The sequence below is a fragment of the Balaenoptera borealis genome, assembly GCF_965194805.1.
Source record: "Balaenoptera borealis genome assembly, chromosome: 11".
Taxonomy (NCBI): Eukaryota; Metazoa; Chordata; class Mammalia; order Artiodactyla; family Balaenopteridae; genus Balaenoptera; species Balaenoptera borealis.
Window position 1 is genome coordinate 74,925,487 of NC_138868.1, and position 18,081 is coordinate 74,943,567.

General features: G+C 35.8%; 1 long non-coding RNA gene across 1 annotated transcript in view; it reads left to right on the top strand.

Annotated features, from left to right (window-relative positions):
• Positions 1–3,651: 3,651 nt before the first annotated feature.
• Positions 3,652–18,081, top strand: part of LOC309604977 — a 32,672-nt gene continuing 18,242 nt past the window's right edge. The window contains exon 1 of the long non-coding RNA XR_014231193.1: positions 3,652–17,858. This is a non-coding gene — a long non-coding RNA (uncharacterized lncRNA). The remainder of the gene's footprint in view (positions 17,859–18,081) is intronic.

Below are 18,081 nucleotides of genomic sequence, written 5' to 3' on the forward strand. Positions count from 1 at the left end.
ACAAAAGTGAAATCATACTGTATTTATCTTTCTCTAACTTAATTCACTTAACATAATATGCTCTAGATCCATCCATGTTGCTGCAAATAGCAACCTTTCATTCTTTTTATGAATCTTATATGGATTCTATATATTATAAATATAAAATGGATGTTGAATTTTGTTAAAAGCTTTTTTTGCATCTATTGAAATTATCATATGATTGTTATTCTTCAGTTTGTTGACATGACATATCACATCGATTGATTTGTAGATATTGAGCCATTCTTGCATCACTGGGATAAACCTTTCTTGATCATGGTGTGTGATCCTTTTAATGTATTGTTGAATTTGGTTTGCTAATATTTTGGTCAAATCCAAATATATATTTAATCCAAATATATTTGGTTTTTTACATTTATGTTCATCAGTGATTTTGGCCTGTAATTTTCTTTTCTTGTGGTGTCCTTTTCCGGTTTTTGTATCAGGGTGATGCTAGCCTCATAGAATGAATTTGTAAGTTCCCCTTTTCCATTTTTTGGAATGGTTGGAGAACTTTAATTCTTCAAATGTTTGGTACACTTCTTCTGTGAACGTATCTTTTCCTGGACTTTTGTTTGTTGGGAGTATTTGAATACTGATTCAATTTCATTACTGGTAATTGGTCTGCCCATATTTTGTGTTTCTTCCTGATTCAGTCTTGGGAGTTTGAATGTTTCTAAGAATTTATCCATTTCTTCTAAGTTCTCCATTTTATTGGCATATAATTGTTCATCGTAATCTTTTATGATCCTTTGTATTTTTGTGGTATCAGTTGTAACTTCTTTTCATCTTTGATTTTATTTATTTGGGCCCTATCTTTTTTCTTTCTGGATGAATCTACCTATAGATTTATCAATTTCATTTATCTTTTCAATAACAAGCTCTTAGTTTCATTAATCTTTTATATTGATTTTTTTTAGTCTCCTTAATTTCTACTCTGATCTTGATTTATTTCCTCCTACTAACTTTGGGTTTTGTTTGTTCTTCTTTTTCTAATTTCTTTAGGTGTAAGTTTAGGTTGTTTATTTGAGATTTTTGTTGTTTCCTGTGGTAGGTTTGTATTGCTATACACTTTTCTCTTAGAACTGTGTCCCACAGATTATGGATTGTTATTTTTTTTTTCATGTGTATCCAAGTATTTTTTGATTTCCTCTTTGATTTCTTCAGTGAGCCAGTAGTTGTTTAGTAGCATATTCTTTAACCTCTACATGTTCGTGTATTTTTTTCAGTTAATACACAACTAGCTGTTTTTCACTTGCTACTTTTTGTATTCTCTCTTTATCTTTAATTTTTGCCATTTTAATTAAAGTGTGTACTGGTGTGGACCTCTGTGGGTTGATCTTATTCAGGACTCTCTATATTTCCTGGAGGTGGATATCTTTATCCTTTCTCAGGTTAGGGAAATTTTCAGCTATTATAGCTTCCTATAAGTTTTCTGAACTTTCTATCAGTCTTCTCCTTCTGGCACCCCTCTAATGTGAATGACAGTATGCATAATGCTGCCCCAGAGATCTCTTAAACTGTCATTATTTTTTGGAAAATTCTTTTTTCTTTTATCTGTTCAGCTTGGTTCATTTCCCTTACTCTGCCTTTCAGTTCACAGATCCGTTCCTCTGTATCATCTAATCTACTGGTGATTCCTTCTAGTGTATTTTTTTGTTTCAGTTATTGTATTCTTAGCTCTCTTTGGTTCTTCTTTATATTATCTAACTATTTTTAAAACTTCTCACTGTGTTCATACATTCTTATTCTGAGTTTGTTGAGCATCTTTATGATCATTACCTTGAACTCTTTATTGAGTGGATTGCTTATCTCTGCTTTTCTTAGTGTTTCTGGGGTTTTATGTTGCTCCTTCATTTGAAATGTATCCCTTTGTCACCTTATTTCTTCTAATTCTGTGTTTATTTGCATGTATTATGTATGTTAGTTACATTTCCTGATCTTGTAGACATTCTATGGGGTCCAGCAATACACTCCCTTCTGGTCTCCAGACTTATATGATCTATGGGTGCCCCTACTTGAGTTTCATGGGCTCCTCTGTTGTGGTGGGAACGACTAATATGGGCACACTGGTTGGCTGTCAGGCTTTGCCTTGTGTGCAGGCAGCTAGCTGCTAGTGGGCAAAGCTGAATTCTGGTGTGACTGGCTGTAGGTTCTGGGGGGTTTCAGAGCTGGTGCTGGCCCACTGGTGGGCAGTGCCAAGGGTGCCCATGACTAATTGTTCATTTCTAAAATTTCTGTAAGCTACTGCTTGAAAAATGGTAATAATTTGCCAAATTCAGGATATTAGTGACATACGATACTCTATGTTGAACATATAGCATTCCCATTAGATTATGAAATATATTTTTTATTTACCTTATACACTTTCCCCTTAGTATTTTGTTGTGTGATAATTATATACATAGTCAAAGGGAATTTGGACTCAGAAATACTGTCTTCCTTACAAACATTTTCCTTTAACTTTGACTGAATTGTCAAAGTGAATAAAATTCCTGTAGAGCTTAGCATGTAAGAAACTATCTGCATAATCATTGATATCTCATTGAATTTTTTCCAGTGATTGCAAACTCTGCTTCAGGTGTGATATCCCGTTCCAGCTTTGGAGTTTTTAGAAAGTCACTGTTTTGTATAGGACAAAGTACAGTGTGGGGATCAAGTTTCAGCATATGAATTGGGACATGCACAAACATTCAGACCATAGTATACATGCAGGGGCAATTACAGGCAAATTCAGTGACGCCTCAACGTAAATGGAAATTCTTAGATGAGCTTGAAATCCCATATAAAACAATGAACCCACAATTACTAATGAGCAGTAGAGGCTTGACCCTTTAATGGTGTGGTAACTGAAAAATAAAGAAGCACCTGTGTAACAGACAGGAACAAACCTGACTCCATATTGGATCTATTCCTTTAGTATAACCTGTGTGCTCTGTTGCCTGTGCTTAGTCATGCTGGCTTTGCACCTTTGTAAAAGAATGTTGCCTATAGCCTGGAATATACATGATAGCCCATTCTCAAGGCTCTGGCCTTTAAAGGTATAACAACTTTCCATTCATATAGCTATAAAAAGTTGCAGAACAGAAAATAACAATTGTCTTGTTGTAGCTTCATAGGAACATTGTGAACAGACCTATATGGACAGCTGCAAGAATAAAGGATTCCTGTTTCATTTGTAGAGATGTGGAGGGACCTAGAGTCTGTCATACAGAGTGAAGTAAGCCAGAAAGAGAAACACAAATATTGTATATTAATGCATATATGTGGAATCTAGAAAAATGGTACAAATGAACCTATTTGTAGGGAAGGAATAGAGATGCAGATGTAGAGAACAGACATGTGGACACGGGGGGTGGGGGGGAAGGGGAGGGTGGGATGAATTGGGAGATTAGGTTTAACATAAATACACTACCATGTGTAAAATAGGTAGCTAGTGGGGACCTGCTGTATGGCACAGGGAGCTCAGCTCAGTGCTCTGTGGTGACCTAGATGGATGGGATGGGGGTTGAGAGGGAAGTCCAAGAGGGAGGGGATATATGTATACATATAGTTGATTCACTTCGTTGTACAGCAGAAGCTAACACAACATTGTAAAGCAATTTTACTCCAATAAAAAAAATAAATAAATAAACAAATAAATAAACAAAGAATGCAGGATTTCTGCATCAAGAAGTCTGCAACAACCATCCACACTCCCTCCTCTTTTAGTATAAAAGAAGCCTGAATTCCAACTTGGGTAAAATGGTTCTTTGGGACATGAGTGCTGTCTTCTTGATCTGCTGGCTTTCTGAATAAAGTCAGTATTCCTTGCCCCAATGCCTTGTCTCTCCATGTATTGACCTATCATGCGGCAGTACGAGCTTGGACTTGGAACACCTGTGCATCAAAGAACACGTGAATATTAACATTCTGACACCCTTACTTACGAAAGTTATCTGTACTGAAACAGGATTTTTTCTATTTCTGTCTTTTGTTTGTTTGTTTGTTTCATTTTATACGTGAGCTATAATATCTGTGCTGTTACTCACTTGCTGCTTCACTGGAACTAAGAACAAATACATACACGTTATCCTAGTTTGTATAAAGCACTTGATTCCTATTTACTCTGAAATCCATTTTTAAATTGGCTTCTTGATTTTTTTTTTAATTGGAGGTTTATTGATCTGTATTTTCCTCTTACTATCATTTATCTTTCGGGTGCTTGCCTTCTTGAAGTGTATATACAAGGCAGCCATTCCTAACCTTCTTTGGAGCATTTTAACACACAAATGTCTTTCTAAATCAATGACTTTAACTATCTTCAAATCTCCTTTGAAAATCCATTTTATTTCTATTAACTTAGTACTCTCTTTAGTGTATTAAAGAATTCTTGGAAATAGCTGATCAAACATAATTTCAGAAAAGCTGTGTTACAAATTTATTAATGAACTCAGAAGGAAAATAGAGTTCTATCAATTTATGGTAGAGTGTTATTATTATCGTTGTTATTATAGAGGGGGTCACTTAAATTACAAGATGGAGAAGCAAAATAATTATAAGCATTTTAAAATATTATCAGATTTAATTTCCTTGTTTTGAATCATACTCAAGTCCAGTATGTAGACTGATGATGGGAAGGATTTCTTAGCTTTTTATTATACTATCAAAATATGAGGCAATAAAGCAGAGTGGAAAAGCGTAGAATTTGGCATCACATGGACTTGTCTCTGCCCCACAGGAACTGTGTGATTTCAAATGAGTTAACTAATATTGCTGAGCCTCTGCTGCTTCATTTGCAAGATAAGAGAAATGACATATACCATATTTCCCATATGCAACACTTTAAAAAAAATGTTTTTTTTTTTTTTTTAAAGTGTTGCCTATGGGAAGTATGGCCTCATAGCCCCTCCTGGATATTTATTAAATTGAATTCAATTTTATTAGTTAATTGATATAGAAAAATAAGGAGTATTCCTAAAATAGGATTATTCAAGTAGTCACTTATTTTTTAAAAATCTACTTTATAGATACATAATTTACATACAATAAAATATCACCATTTTCAGGGTACAGTTTGATAAATGTACCAAACATATACACCCATGTAATCATGATCTCAGTTGTGATATTGAACATTTCATCACCACCAAAAGTTCTCTTCTGACCCTTCATAATCAATTCCCTTGCAATCCCTGCCCCAGGTATCCACTGATCAAATTTCTATCGTTATACATGCATTTTGTTTGTTCTAGAACTTCATGTAAATAGAATCATATGGCTCACCATTTTCTCTCTCTGGCTTCATGTACTCAGCACACAAATTTTGAGATTTTTCCATGTTGTTGCACATAAGTAATTTGTCTCATTGTATTCCTGTATTCATTTCACTGTGAGGATATGCCATATTTGCTTAACTATTGATGGACATTTGGATTGTTTGCTGATTTGCACTATTATGAATGAAGCTTCTATGAGCATTTGTGTACATATCTTTGTGCAGTCCTATGTTATTTTTATGGCCATGTAGTTGAACTGCTCAGATATCCTTTCAAGATCGCTCCCAGAATCACAGTTGACTGACAATCTCCAGCTGTCATATCCTTGTATCTGCTGCAGTGGCCTTCATGTCAGTATCTCAGTATCACACTTGCCCCAGGCTGTTCCTAGCCAATGACTAAGCCCTGAGCTGAGCTATTTTCACAAGATGCAGGACTCCTCTAGCAGGCCATATCTCCTTCCAGTATCCCATCAGTCAGGCAGAGACTCTCAAAACAGTGTGTGATGATTCCTATTGAATCCTTTATTCATTCTATTTTTTCACAGTGGTCAGACCTGTATATGCTCTGAAGACTCTACCCACAAAACTCCCCCTTTACCTTTTACATGTGTTTCTTAAAATGAATCTCTTGTACATATAATCACATCTTGAAGTCGGCTTCAGTTGTTAATCTTCTTTGGTAAATACCTGGGGATTACTCTATCATGTGATATCACAGGTTGGATTCTCTTTACACCTCTTTGGTGTAAAGTCCTTTCTTTCCTTTATCTGGCACATTTTGCTCTTAGATTGGCTATACTGAGACTTAACTCTGATCATAGGGTTACAGGGATGGCAACCATGAGAGGAGGTGGAGACAGCTTTTGGGGTGGTCATTTTTGCCTTTTGAGTGAAATATTTACGTATTATTTTTCTGCATCAGTGGGGTGCTAACTTTAATAGGCAAGGATAGGCCACTTCTATAGGCCCGGAATGTTTAGAGAAATCTGAGAAGTAAACACTTCGGGGTCATCCACTGAAATATTCCCATCCTATCTGTCAGGATTCCTGGTTTTCCAAATTCTGGCCATGATTTTGGGATAACACATTTGCCCAGGCTGAGTATTCAGCTGTCTTGACCTTCAATTGTTTTATGCTCATTCACTGCATAAAATGAAGGCTTCTTTGTAAACTACCAAAGAAACTCTATGACTCTCATATTCAGTTATCAATTATTTGTTAATTGTCCTCAGTTTTTAATTATCTGCCTAAAAGGCAGCAAGTTAACTTGGTAAAAAACATACAGCTTCATTATCCTTTTATTTATTATCATGTCCACTCATGCATTCTCCTCCACCAGCATCATACCAGCTCATAACAGATGAAAATTTTAACAACTGGACTCTCATATTGTGCTAGAAGCTGTCCACACCACCTACCACCAGGGATGGAGTCTTCATTTGCAACTAGTTAATGGATAATCCAGTCTCGCAACCCCATTCTACAGCTTGTTTTCTCATATCACTCATAGTGCCAACTGTCCTAGATTGGGTTTGCTGGGAAGCAGACACTGAGAGAAAGTTAGGAGTGCAACAGTTTTATTCAGGAATAACACCTGTGGTGGGGGAAAAAGACATGAAACAGGATTTGGTAGTGGAAGGTTTCAGACAGCAATACACACCAGAAAATAAAGCCCAACAGGGAGCTCCAGATTAAAGATCACCAATGAAAGAAATCCCACGTTGCACAGAAATGGCTGGGCCCTTGTACAGCATTACCTCCCTGCTTAGTCATAGGTTGGGGGTTACACTGAGGATAGCACGATCTCAGACTAAAAGCTAAGGCAGACCATTACAGAGCTGACAGCTGACAACCGAGTAATGTGTCCTTTCTTGGAGGGAAGTCTGAGTGACAGATATATGTTTGCTACATATGATAAGTGTATGGCAATTTCTTATAGAATTAAGTAAACTGTTTTCTAAAGTGACTGTGCTATTTTGCGTGTCAAAAGCAGTGCATGAGAGCTCCAGTTGTTCCACATATGATACCTTTCTCCATTTATTTTGGTCTTCTTTAATTTTCCTCAGCAATGTTTCATAGTTTTTAGTGTAAAGACCTTATACTTGTGAAATATATACCTAGGTCACCATGATTTTTAATACTGTTTGAGTTCCATATTTGATGTGAAACTCCAATAGTTTGTTGATGGCATATTGAAATATAATTGATATTTTATATTGACCTTGTATTCTGTGATCATGCTAAATTTACTTATAATTTTGGCAGGATTTTTGTAGTCTCTTTAGTATTTTTTACATAGATTTTTATTATTGGCAAATAAAAACAGCTTTACTTTCTCCTTTCCAATCTGTATGTATGATTGCACTGGCTAGGGCAATAGTGAATTGGAATCTTAAAGGTGAACATTCTTACCTAAATCCAGATCTTAGGGGGGAAATTGTTCAGTCTGTTTTCTAATAAATATGATGAAATATGACATCTGATCATAAAACTACTGTGTTCTGCTTGGATTCTCTCTCCTTGAACTTAGAATGGGAAGTACTTCCAGGCATAATGCCTACCAGGTGGTCAAAGTGCTTACCTTGCTATTTTTTCTCCTCTCAGAGCTCACAGTGAGACCTTCCTGTTGTCCAGTGTCTGAGAGCTATTGTTCCCTATGCCATGTCCATGTTCCTTTTGTTTACAGTGGGAGAGCTGGTCTAGTCCCAGTACCCAGTCATGGGTAGAAGCAGATAGTACCACTTACTTTTAACACAGATTATAGAGGGAGATGGGTAGAGGAGATAATCTGAGGGGAAAAATAATCACTTAAGTATTATTAATGGAAAATTCTGCAGCAAAACCTTTTGTGGAGTCCCAGGTACTTAAGAAGTCATTTTGTCTAGAAATAGTCAGATTTTACTGTCTGGAACCAAATGCAGGTTTAAGTGATGACATTTTTTTCACCAAGTCCCACACCATCATCCTAATCTTTGATATTTTGCCATCTCATCATAAGAGGAGGCAAGTGAGGATAGATGTAATGGAATGGGGAAAATTGCTTGTTCTAATGGCTAGAACATCTGTAATCCCACATTAGGCCTCTCTATGGTAGAGAGCTAGCTGCTAAAGGATAGGCAACTTCAGGCACATCTTATTCTTCTAAGCACATGCAAGTAAAGTAAATGGTTTCAAAGAGAGTAAACTGACCAAAGACAAGAAAAAATGATGATGTTATATGGAAGCTAAATTGTAACCTGCTTGCTTATCACAGTGGAAGTTTTATTTAATGGAACAAGGCCTCAAAATTCACTCTACTCTGAACTTTATAGCTGTCCTTCTTTTGGAGGAGAGGGAGAAGAAAACCATGAACTGTTCTAAGAAGACAAACTTTTTAAAATTATAGTTTTATTATTATAGTTTTCTTTTTTATTTCATACTTGTCCTAAGCAGTTACCAAGGCCCATCAAGTATAAGTCCAAGATATTTTCAAATCCATCCCGTCACTACTCTAGCTCAAACCACAATCATTCCTCACCTGGATTACTCCCACAGCTTTGATCATCTGCTTCCTGGGATCATATACCAGCAGTCAGTATATTCCAATTATTTTTCATACTTTAAAGTGTGTATGGATCACCTGTGATTCTTGTTAAATGCAGATTCTAAAACTGTAGCTCTGGTATGGTCTAATATTACGCATTTCTAGTAAGCTCCTTGCTGCTGCTGATGCATGAACCATGAACTGAGAAGCAAGTGTAGTCTCTTCCCTAGGCAGCAACATTGCAGATACTGCTTCACAATTCCCAGTTTCTATCAGCACTACTGGAATCTAGCAGTAACATAAGACCCTTTACTGCATTCTGTTCTGTAGAAGTTTATATTGAGATATACAATCTTTCAGATTCTAGAGGGAGGCATTCTTTGTTTTTATTACTGGCCACGTGTACTATGAGACAATGACTACCAGAAACTTCTTACAATATCAAGTCTCATGTTCAGTAGATTTGCCCACCTATAATAATATCCACATGTGTGGATGGAATGGGATCATTGGATCATTATACTCAGCCTCACCATTTCTTCACCCAGAAACTCAAATAGCATAACTCAGACTTGCAATCTCTTTTCTGAAGAGATACAGGACATTTCCCCATAAACTACTAAGGAGACTTGAAAGAAACTGAACATCTCCAGGCTCTTTCAGGAAGGACTTTGTTATCACAGAGACCAACCATCTGAAATCTTCTGCTTAAATCACTGTCAATTCTTCCAATAACCCTTGCCAAGTAATAATTATACAAGTTTTCTTTTTGCTTTTATTTATTTGGTAACTACTTTGAATCAGGCAGTGAGCTTAATATGTATTATTTCATTCAATCTTCAAAATAATCCTATGAGGGTTTACTTCTAAAAAAAAATTAAATTTGCTCTACAACTGAAGAAACATAGGTTTAGGAGAGTTCAATAATTCACCTAAAGTCACAAAGTTTATAAAGCAAGGCTTTGAAATCTCAGTATAAGGAAACTGTAACCCAACGTTTTAGTCCTGGCCTCATAGTATGTCTCTCTTGTCTACTTGCATCAAGCCTATGAGACTCTTTCTCCCTGAGAATAATGAAATTCTTCCTCAGCTTGGTCAGTATTGACTCAGAAAATGGATTGGAAGTACGTGTGCATTTTGGAGGTCTTTGTATTTTTCTGGTGAGACTGGCATGGCAGGAGGTAGCCAGGATTGATACCTTGTCAGATATGAGAGGATTCTTAATACCAGCTCTTCCATTCACTGGTGTATGATTGGGACAACTTACTCAACCTTTCTAAACTTCAACTTCCATATCTGTAAAATAGAGATAGAAATATATCCCTTGCAGAAATTTTGTGAGAAATGAATGGTATAAGCATATTAAATACCCAGCACAAAGTCTACTAATTGTGTAGGTTATAATTTCACACTCATCTCTTTACTTTTTTGTATGCTTGAATGATCAGTTTCTGATAGATACACCATATAATTTCCAATTGTAATTTTGGGTTTATCTCTTTTCTCTGTAAGTCTGTTAGCCATTGTTTTGAGACTGTAAAAGAGGTATATGTATGTTTGTGATGGCTATATCTTCTTGTTCATTGCTCCTTTTTATAATACGTAACAAATCTTCCATGATCTGATTTGTCTTAAGAATTTATTTGTGTCAGTTATACTATTTTAATTCCAGCTTCCTTTCATATGTCTTTTTGTAATTAATTTTTATTGGAGTATAGTTGTTTTACAGCATTTTGTTAGTTTCTACTGTAGAGCAAAATGAATCAGCTATACATATACATATATCCACTCTTTTTTGGATTTCCTTTCCATTTAGGTCACCATGGAGCATCGAGTAGAGCTCCCTGTGCTACACAGTAGGTCCTCATTAGCCATCCACTCTATACATAGTATCAATAGCATATATATATCAATCCCAATCTCCCAGTTCCTCCCACCCCCACTTTCCCCCTCGGTATCCATAAAATACATTTGTTCTCTACGTCTGTGTCTCTATTTCTGCTTTGCAAATAAGATCATCTATACCATTTTTCTAGACTCCACATACGATATTTGTTTTTCTCTTTCTGATTTACTTCACTCTGTATGACACTCTCTAGGTCCATCCTTTTATTTCTTTTTCTTCTCTGATTGCCATGGCCAGGACTTCCAAAACTATGTTGAATAATAGTGGTGAGAGTGGACATCCTTGTCTTGTTCCTGATCTTAGAGGAAATGATTTCAGTTTTTCACCATTGAGAATGATGTTTGTTGTGGGTTTGTCATATATGTTCTTTACTATGTTGAGGTAGGTTCCCTCTATGACCACTTTCTGGAGACTTTTTTATCATAAATGGGTGTTGAATTTTGTCTGAAAGCTTTTTCTGCAACTATTGAGATGATCACATGGCTTTTAATTCTTCAATTTGTTAATATGGTGTATCATATTGATTGATTTGCATATATTGAAGAATCCTACATCTCTAGAATAAATTCCACTTGATCATGGTGTATGATCCTTTTAATGTGTTGTTGGATTCTGTTTGCTAGTATTTTGTTGAGGATTTTTGCATCTATGTTCATCTATGATATTGGCCTATAGTTTTCTTTTTTAGTGATATCTTTGTCTGGTTTTGGTATCAGGATGATGGTGGCCTCATAGAATGAGTTTGGGAGTGTTCCTCCCTCTGCAAATTTTTGGAAGAGTTTCAGGATAGGTGTTAGCTCTTCTCTAAATGTTTGATAGAATTCACCTGTAGAGCCATCTGGTCCTAGACTTTTGTTTGTTGGAAGATTTTTAACACAGTTTCAATTTCATTACTTGTGATTTGTCTGTTGATATTTTCTATTTCTTCCTGGTTCAGTCTTGGAAGTTTGTACTTTTCTAAGAATTTGTCCATTTCTTCATTTGGTTGTCCAACTATATGCCAGAAAAATGGTTGCCCATTTTGTTGGCATATAGTTCTTATAGTAGTCTTGTATGATCCTTTGTATTTCTGTGGTGTCAGTTGTAACTTCTCCTTTTTCTTTCTAATTTTATTGATTTGACTCCTCTCCCTTTTTTTCTTGATGAGTCTGGCTAAAGATTTATCAATTTTGTTTATCTTCTCAAAGAACCAGCTTTTAGTTTTATTGCTCTTTGCTATTGTTTTCATTTCTATTTATTTGTTTCTGCTCTGATCTTTTTGATTTCTTTCCTCCTACTAACTTCGGGTTTTGTTTGTGCTTCTTTTCTAGTTGCTTTAGGTGTAATGTTAGGTTGTTTATTTGAGATTTTTCATGTTTCTTGAAGTGGGATTGTGTTGCTATAAACTTCCCTCTTAGAACTGCTTTTGCTGCATCCCATAGGTTTTAGGTCATCATGTTTTTGTTGTTATTTGTTTCTAGGTATTTTTAAATTTCCTTTTTGATTTCTTCAGTGATCTCTTGGTTATTTAGGAGCATATTGTTTAGCCTCCAGGTGTTTATGTTTTTTACAGTTTATGTTCCTGTAATTGATCATATATCTTTGATATATCACTTTTTGTCTTTTTGTTTTTAATCCCTCTGGTATAGTCTTTTTATTTAATGCTTGACTCATTCTTTGAACTATATTTTACTTCTAAAAAATATATAATATATCCCAGTATATTTGTCTAAATGAGTGATTTAACACTTTTTACTATAAAATAATTATTTATTTCACATTCTATTTAAATAGTCATTTGCAATCTCTTTTTTTCCCATGTTTCCTTTCCTTTGTTTTTGATGGATGATATTTTCTTTGTTGGATATAAGGATTAGTGATTTTATTTTTATTTCTTAAGTTGTAACTATTAATTGAAGATCCCTATTCATGCTTATTTACTGCCACTACCTTATTAAATACATCATTTTCTGTATCTTCCCTCTTTCAATTCAAGTAGTTTAGTCCTCTCTTATGTCTCCCCACCCACCCATTCCCAATCACCAAAAGCTCTTAGTCATTAATTCTATTTCTTATATATATAATTTTCATTTTTCTTTCTTTGGTCTTTTATTATAAACATCAATAAACTTCATCAAAATAATTGAACATATCTCTTAATTCACACATCTCTAGTAGTATTTCCTGTGTCTCTTATTTTAGTATTTCCTCTAAAAAGTATTTTACTCTATGTGGAAAAAGATTTGAGATATTTATAATTGAAAATATTTTTATTACAGTTCTACACATGGTAGAAAATTTGGTTCAAAATTATTTTCCTAAAATACAAAAGATCTCCATTTTCTTCTTACATCTTGGGTCACTAGGAACAATTCTGATGCTGCTCTGATTCTTGTTCTTTTAAGAGGTAACCTGCTTTTACTCTTAGAAGCATTTAGAATTTTTTCCTTTGATTTTTAACAATATTCCATAATATGCCTAAATTTGTCTAAATATGTTCAAATGTTTCATTTTTCTCCTGTCTGATAGGTTAAACTCAGGTCTTTTTATCTTTAATACTGGCTTTTTATTCATTTTTAATCTATTTTCTCATATCCATTTTTAATTTTCTCTCCTTGTGGGATGCCTAGTGTGTGTTCTGACAGTTTAAATTTAACTTCCTTACACTTTAGCTCTTATTTTGTATGTATTTTATATCTCCATCTTTTTCTGGTGTCTTCTGGGCTGAGTTTCAATCTGCTCTTTCAACTCACTATTCTTTTCCCCTAAGCTGGACTCCTCCCCCTACTTATCCTATGTATTATTTATTTATTTATTTATTTATTTTTTATACAGCAGGTTCTTATTAGTTATCTATTTTATACATATTAGTGTATATATGTCAATCCCAATCTCCCAATTCACCTTTTCTTTTTTTTTTTTTTTAATTTTATTTATTTATTTATTTATTTTTGGCTGTGTTGGGTCTTCATTTCTGTGAGAGGGCTTTCTCTAGTTGCGGCAAGTGGGGGCTACTCTTCATTGCGGTGCACGGGCCTCTCACTGTCATGGCCTCTCTTGTTGCAGAGCACAGGCTCCAGACGTGCAGGCTCAGTAGCTGTGGCTCATGGGCCCAGTTGCTCCGCGGCATGTGGGATCTTCCCAGACCAGGGCTCAAACCCGTGTCCCCTGCATTGGCAGGCAGATTCTCAACCACTGTGCCACCAGGGAAGCCCTATCCTATGTATTCTTGACATAAATTATTGCATTCAAACTGGAGGATTCATGGCGGCTTCACTAATGAGAACTCATTTAACAGAAGGGGTGGTTGTCACCATGGGTATTAGAGGTCTCTCTGTTACAGGCATTCAAAATTTTACTAAACCAGTTTTTACTTCAATTTTTGGTATTTATTCTTCGTTCAGTTGTAGTCAGAGCTCTAATTCCTGTGTAAATAGTCACACCTGAAAGTTTTTGAGCAGAAGTCATTACATTCCTCTTCAACAAGCATTTGTTAAAGTGATCCTATGTGCATGGTCTGATGCTGAGAATTCTGCCAGTTTGATTAAACAAAGTCCCTTTCTCTAGAGAAAGAATTACTTTAAAACTGAAACCTGAAAACATACTCAAGAACATAATCAGCCACATAGGCTCATTAATGAACTAAAGTGTTTATAATATAAATCCTCAGAACCACTTTCTCTGAAGCAATCTATTTTTTCAGGAAATTCATCTCCATCAGGAAAGTTGGAAAGGTGGGGGAGAAGTAGGAGGCAGGAAAAATTTTAGTACCATTGCTACTCTGATCATCCATGTATCCAAAAATGTGAGATGTGTGTCTATAATGATGATATTGATTTTCCTTTAAAATGAATATGCCAGAAAGTACACACCTAAGGGAATATTGTCCTTCAAAGCAGACACCTTGGGAAATTATTCCTTTATTTTAGCAATGTATCATTAGAAGTGTCTGTTAAAATCTTTCTTAATAGCTATACAAGCTACTTAGGAAAATCAGTATCATTATTTAAAGTCATATCTTGTGTTTTAACTACCACTTTATTGAACAGGGTTAAACCTGAATAACTTTTGGCTGTTGAGCTAATAGTGTAAATAAAAGAAGCCTGCCTTTATAAAACACCAATTTTAAGAGGAATAATTAAGCAGTTTTTAAAATTATGCCTATAAACATGTGTCTAATCGGTTGGCAGCTCCAAAATTTTGGGAGTACAAGGAATGAAGCATCCCAGGCTGTCGATTATATGGAGTTATGGAAAAGTCATGCTCGCCTTAAGCAGAGCAATCTAAGTGTTTTATGTGGTATTAAGATGAAGTTCTACCACAACTCTTATATTAATAGTGAGTTTATGAATCCAAATTAAATATTAAAAGGTTGGAATCAGATTAATTTGGTGTGAAACTGCAGATAAAACCATGTAGGATGTATGCTTTATTTCTTCTTGGCCAACAGCTTCTTTCTAATGTTTTGTGGAGTATTATTTTAAGTGTTCTATATAATGGTGCTTTTATGGTTATTAAAAATTATATATGGTATTGCTTAAAAAAAATTATTGTGTTCATTCATCATTTCAATTGGTGTATTTTATACATAATAGTACAATTTATTTTATTTATGATTTATTTTTCTTCTCTTATAATGCCAATACCTTCCATTATCCCCTTGTGAATATCTATTACACATATTCTAAATTATCGGTCCTTTGTTTTAATTCTGTTTTAAATAGTATATGTTACCCAGTTTCTTTTGAAGTAAGGTACTCCTCAGAAGTCTAGGGTGTTGCTACTTGAGATTGTAAACTACTGTTCCCTTAGGGGAACCAGCTGACTTGAATTGTTATTTGTACTGAGGAAGCACCCAAGGCCGGGCCCAGTTCTGTCCATCCTGGTGAGTTTAAAGGTAGGGCAGAGAGCTCCTTAAAGCACAAAACCAATTTTATCATTTCCATTTGCTATCACCCCATGAGAAAAATCATCTGTCAAGGTTGTAGGTCTTTAAGGCTTAAATGCTTCATTAATAAGGCAGTCTGCATAAGGAGAAAATGGAGTGTCCAGGAATGAACACCCAGGGAAAGCCAGTCATCCACATCTGCTTTCACTGGCTCCTCACCTCTGAGCACGGTTTTGCTCTGCCCTTACCCCAACGAACCCTGTGCTGGAAGATGCAGTCTGGCACAGCTGAGTCCTGCAATGAAGGAAATAAGGCTGTCTCAGAGTAACATGGGGGTGGCCTGGTGCAGTGCAGGATGAAGAATTTTAGAAGCTTTTCCCCAACAAATCCTCTTACTGCCACATCATCCACTTTCTGCCCTTCCTGCAGCCAGTTTCCTCCCATACCTTCTTCACATCCACAACAGTTAGTTCACCATAGCCCTCAGTCTCCCCCGTACGTGTCAGATGTTTTTGTTTGTTTTGTTTTTATTTATTTTTTTAAATATTTAAAGTTGAATATATTTTAATTAAAAATAAGTAAATAAGGGCTTCCCTGGTGGTGCTGTGGTTGAGAATCTGCCTGCCAATGCAGGGGACACGGGTTCGAGCCCTGGTCTGGGAAGATCCCACATGCCGCGGAGCAACTGGGCCCGTGAGCCACAACTACTGAGCCTGCGCGTCTGGAGCCTGTGCTCCGCAACGGGAGAGGCCGCGATAGTGAGAGGCCCGCGCACCGCGATGAAGAGTGGCCCCCGCTTGCCGCAACTAGAGAAAGCCCTCTCACAGAAACGAAGAGCCAACACAGCAAAAATAAATAAATAAATAAAATTTAAAAAAATAAGTAAATAATATAAGATTTTAAAAATACATAAATACTTTAAAACTTATTTATTGGGACTCATCTTTCCCCTTTTTTTAGTATAGTTTCTCTGGAGTTTTTTGGGAGGTAGGTAGCTTGCAGCCTGGCTAGTTCCCCATCTTGGTGGGAACCAAAGTCCTCCAAAACCTTTCTGGCCTCTGTGTTGATGCATCAGGCCTCTTGTTGTTATCTGCTGCTGAGTGTGGCTCTTGGTCTCTATACCTGACCCCAACTTGCCCCACCTCCCAATTCTGCCTGTTCCTCGTGTCAGCTCTCAATGGAACTGCAAAGTCTCCAAGGATAACATTGCCAAAATATAATACATCTTATACTTTACTTGAAAAAAGAAACTGGAGTTTAATTGAGCTATTTTGTAATAACTGCACTCCTTTTCATTTGCATTTGTTAATTTTCCCTTGAGTGAAAAGGAGGGGAAGTTAGAGGAATAACACTGAGCCAATTTCACATTCTTAGTGTGTTAAGCCTGTGAATAATATGCTGTGTGTTAGAGGATGGGGTAGGAAGTGTGAAGGTCTCTGTTCCAGCTTCTTTTTATTACCATGGAATCAGAAAATATTTGGACAACTAGGAAAGTCCTGGAGAATACTGGCATTCATAAATATTCAGAAATTTCTGGTGTCTGTTCTCTGTGGGGATTTGTGAGTAAGAGGAATGGTTTGCCTGAGTATTGTAGTGTTAAATCATAATCAGTTCCTGTGCACACACACAAAAAGAGAGTTAACAATTGGCAAATGCCTTGAACAGCTGCATTATTGCCTATAAAAAATGGGAATGAAACAAACTCATACCTAGGGTAAATGAGATAGTGAAGCCCGTATACTGCCACCTCCAAAAATGATTTTTACTCATCATCAGTAATGAGCAAAACATCTAAACAGCTTTAAGGGACATTTGAAATTTATGTAGTTTGACACTTAAAAATTTTAGAAACATCTAAAATAGCATAAAAATAACCAAACTGTGAAGTTAAAATATACTTCAGTTCAACCTATAAATCCATGTCAGGAGAGATTTATTTTAGATCAACATCTCAAATACAGTGCTAGTTTAAGCTCTGTAGTCATGCTTTTTAAGAACAAAATAGTAAAATTATTAAGGAAAGATACAATTGCCACTCCAGATTAAAACTTTCTCAGGAGTACATCAGAAGCTGCTGTTGGGTGTTGGGATATGCTGGCTCACAAACACAAACATTTTGTTTGCTTATTTCACCAGGATCTATCTCAATAGTTACCTTTAATTATGATTCTGCTTACAATTTAGTAATAATGATACTATCCATTAGTGTTCCAATTTCAAACTGAGCTTGTTTTTGTAAATGTTTCACCACCTGTTGTCCAACTTAATAGTTCACATTCAGGTACACTGAATTTTTTTTTTTTTTTTTTTTTTTAAAGTTAAATTTTTTAAAATTTATTTATTTATTTACTTATGGCTGTGTTGGGTCTTCGTTTCTGTGCGAGGGCTTTCTCTAGTTGTGGCAAGTGGGGGCCACTCTTCATTGCTGTGCGCAGGCCTCTCACTATAGTGGCCTCTCTTGTTGCAGAGCACAGGCTCCAGACGCGCAGGCTCAGCAATTATGG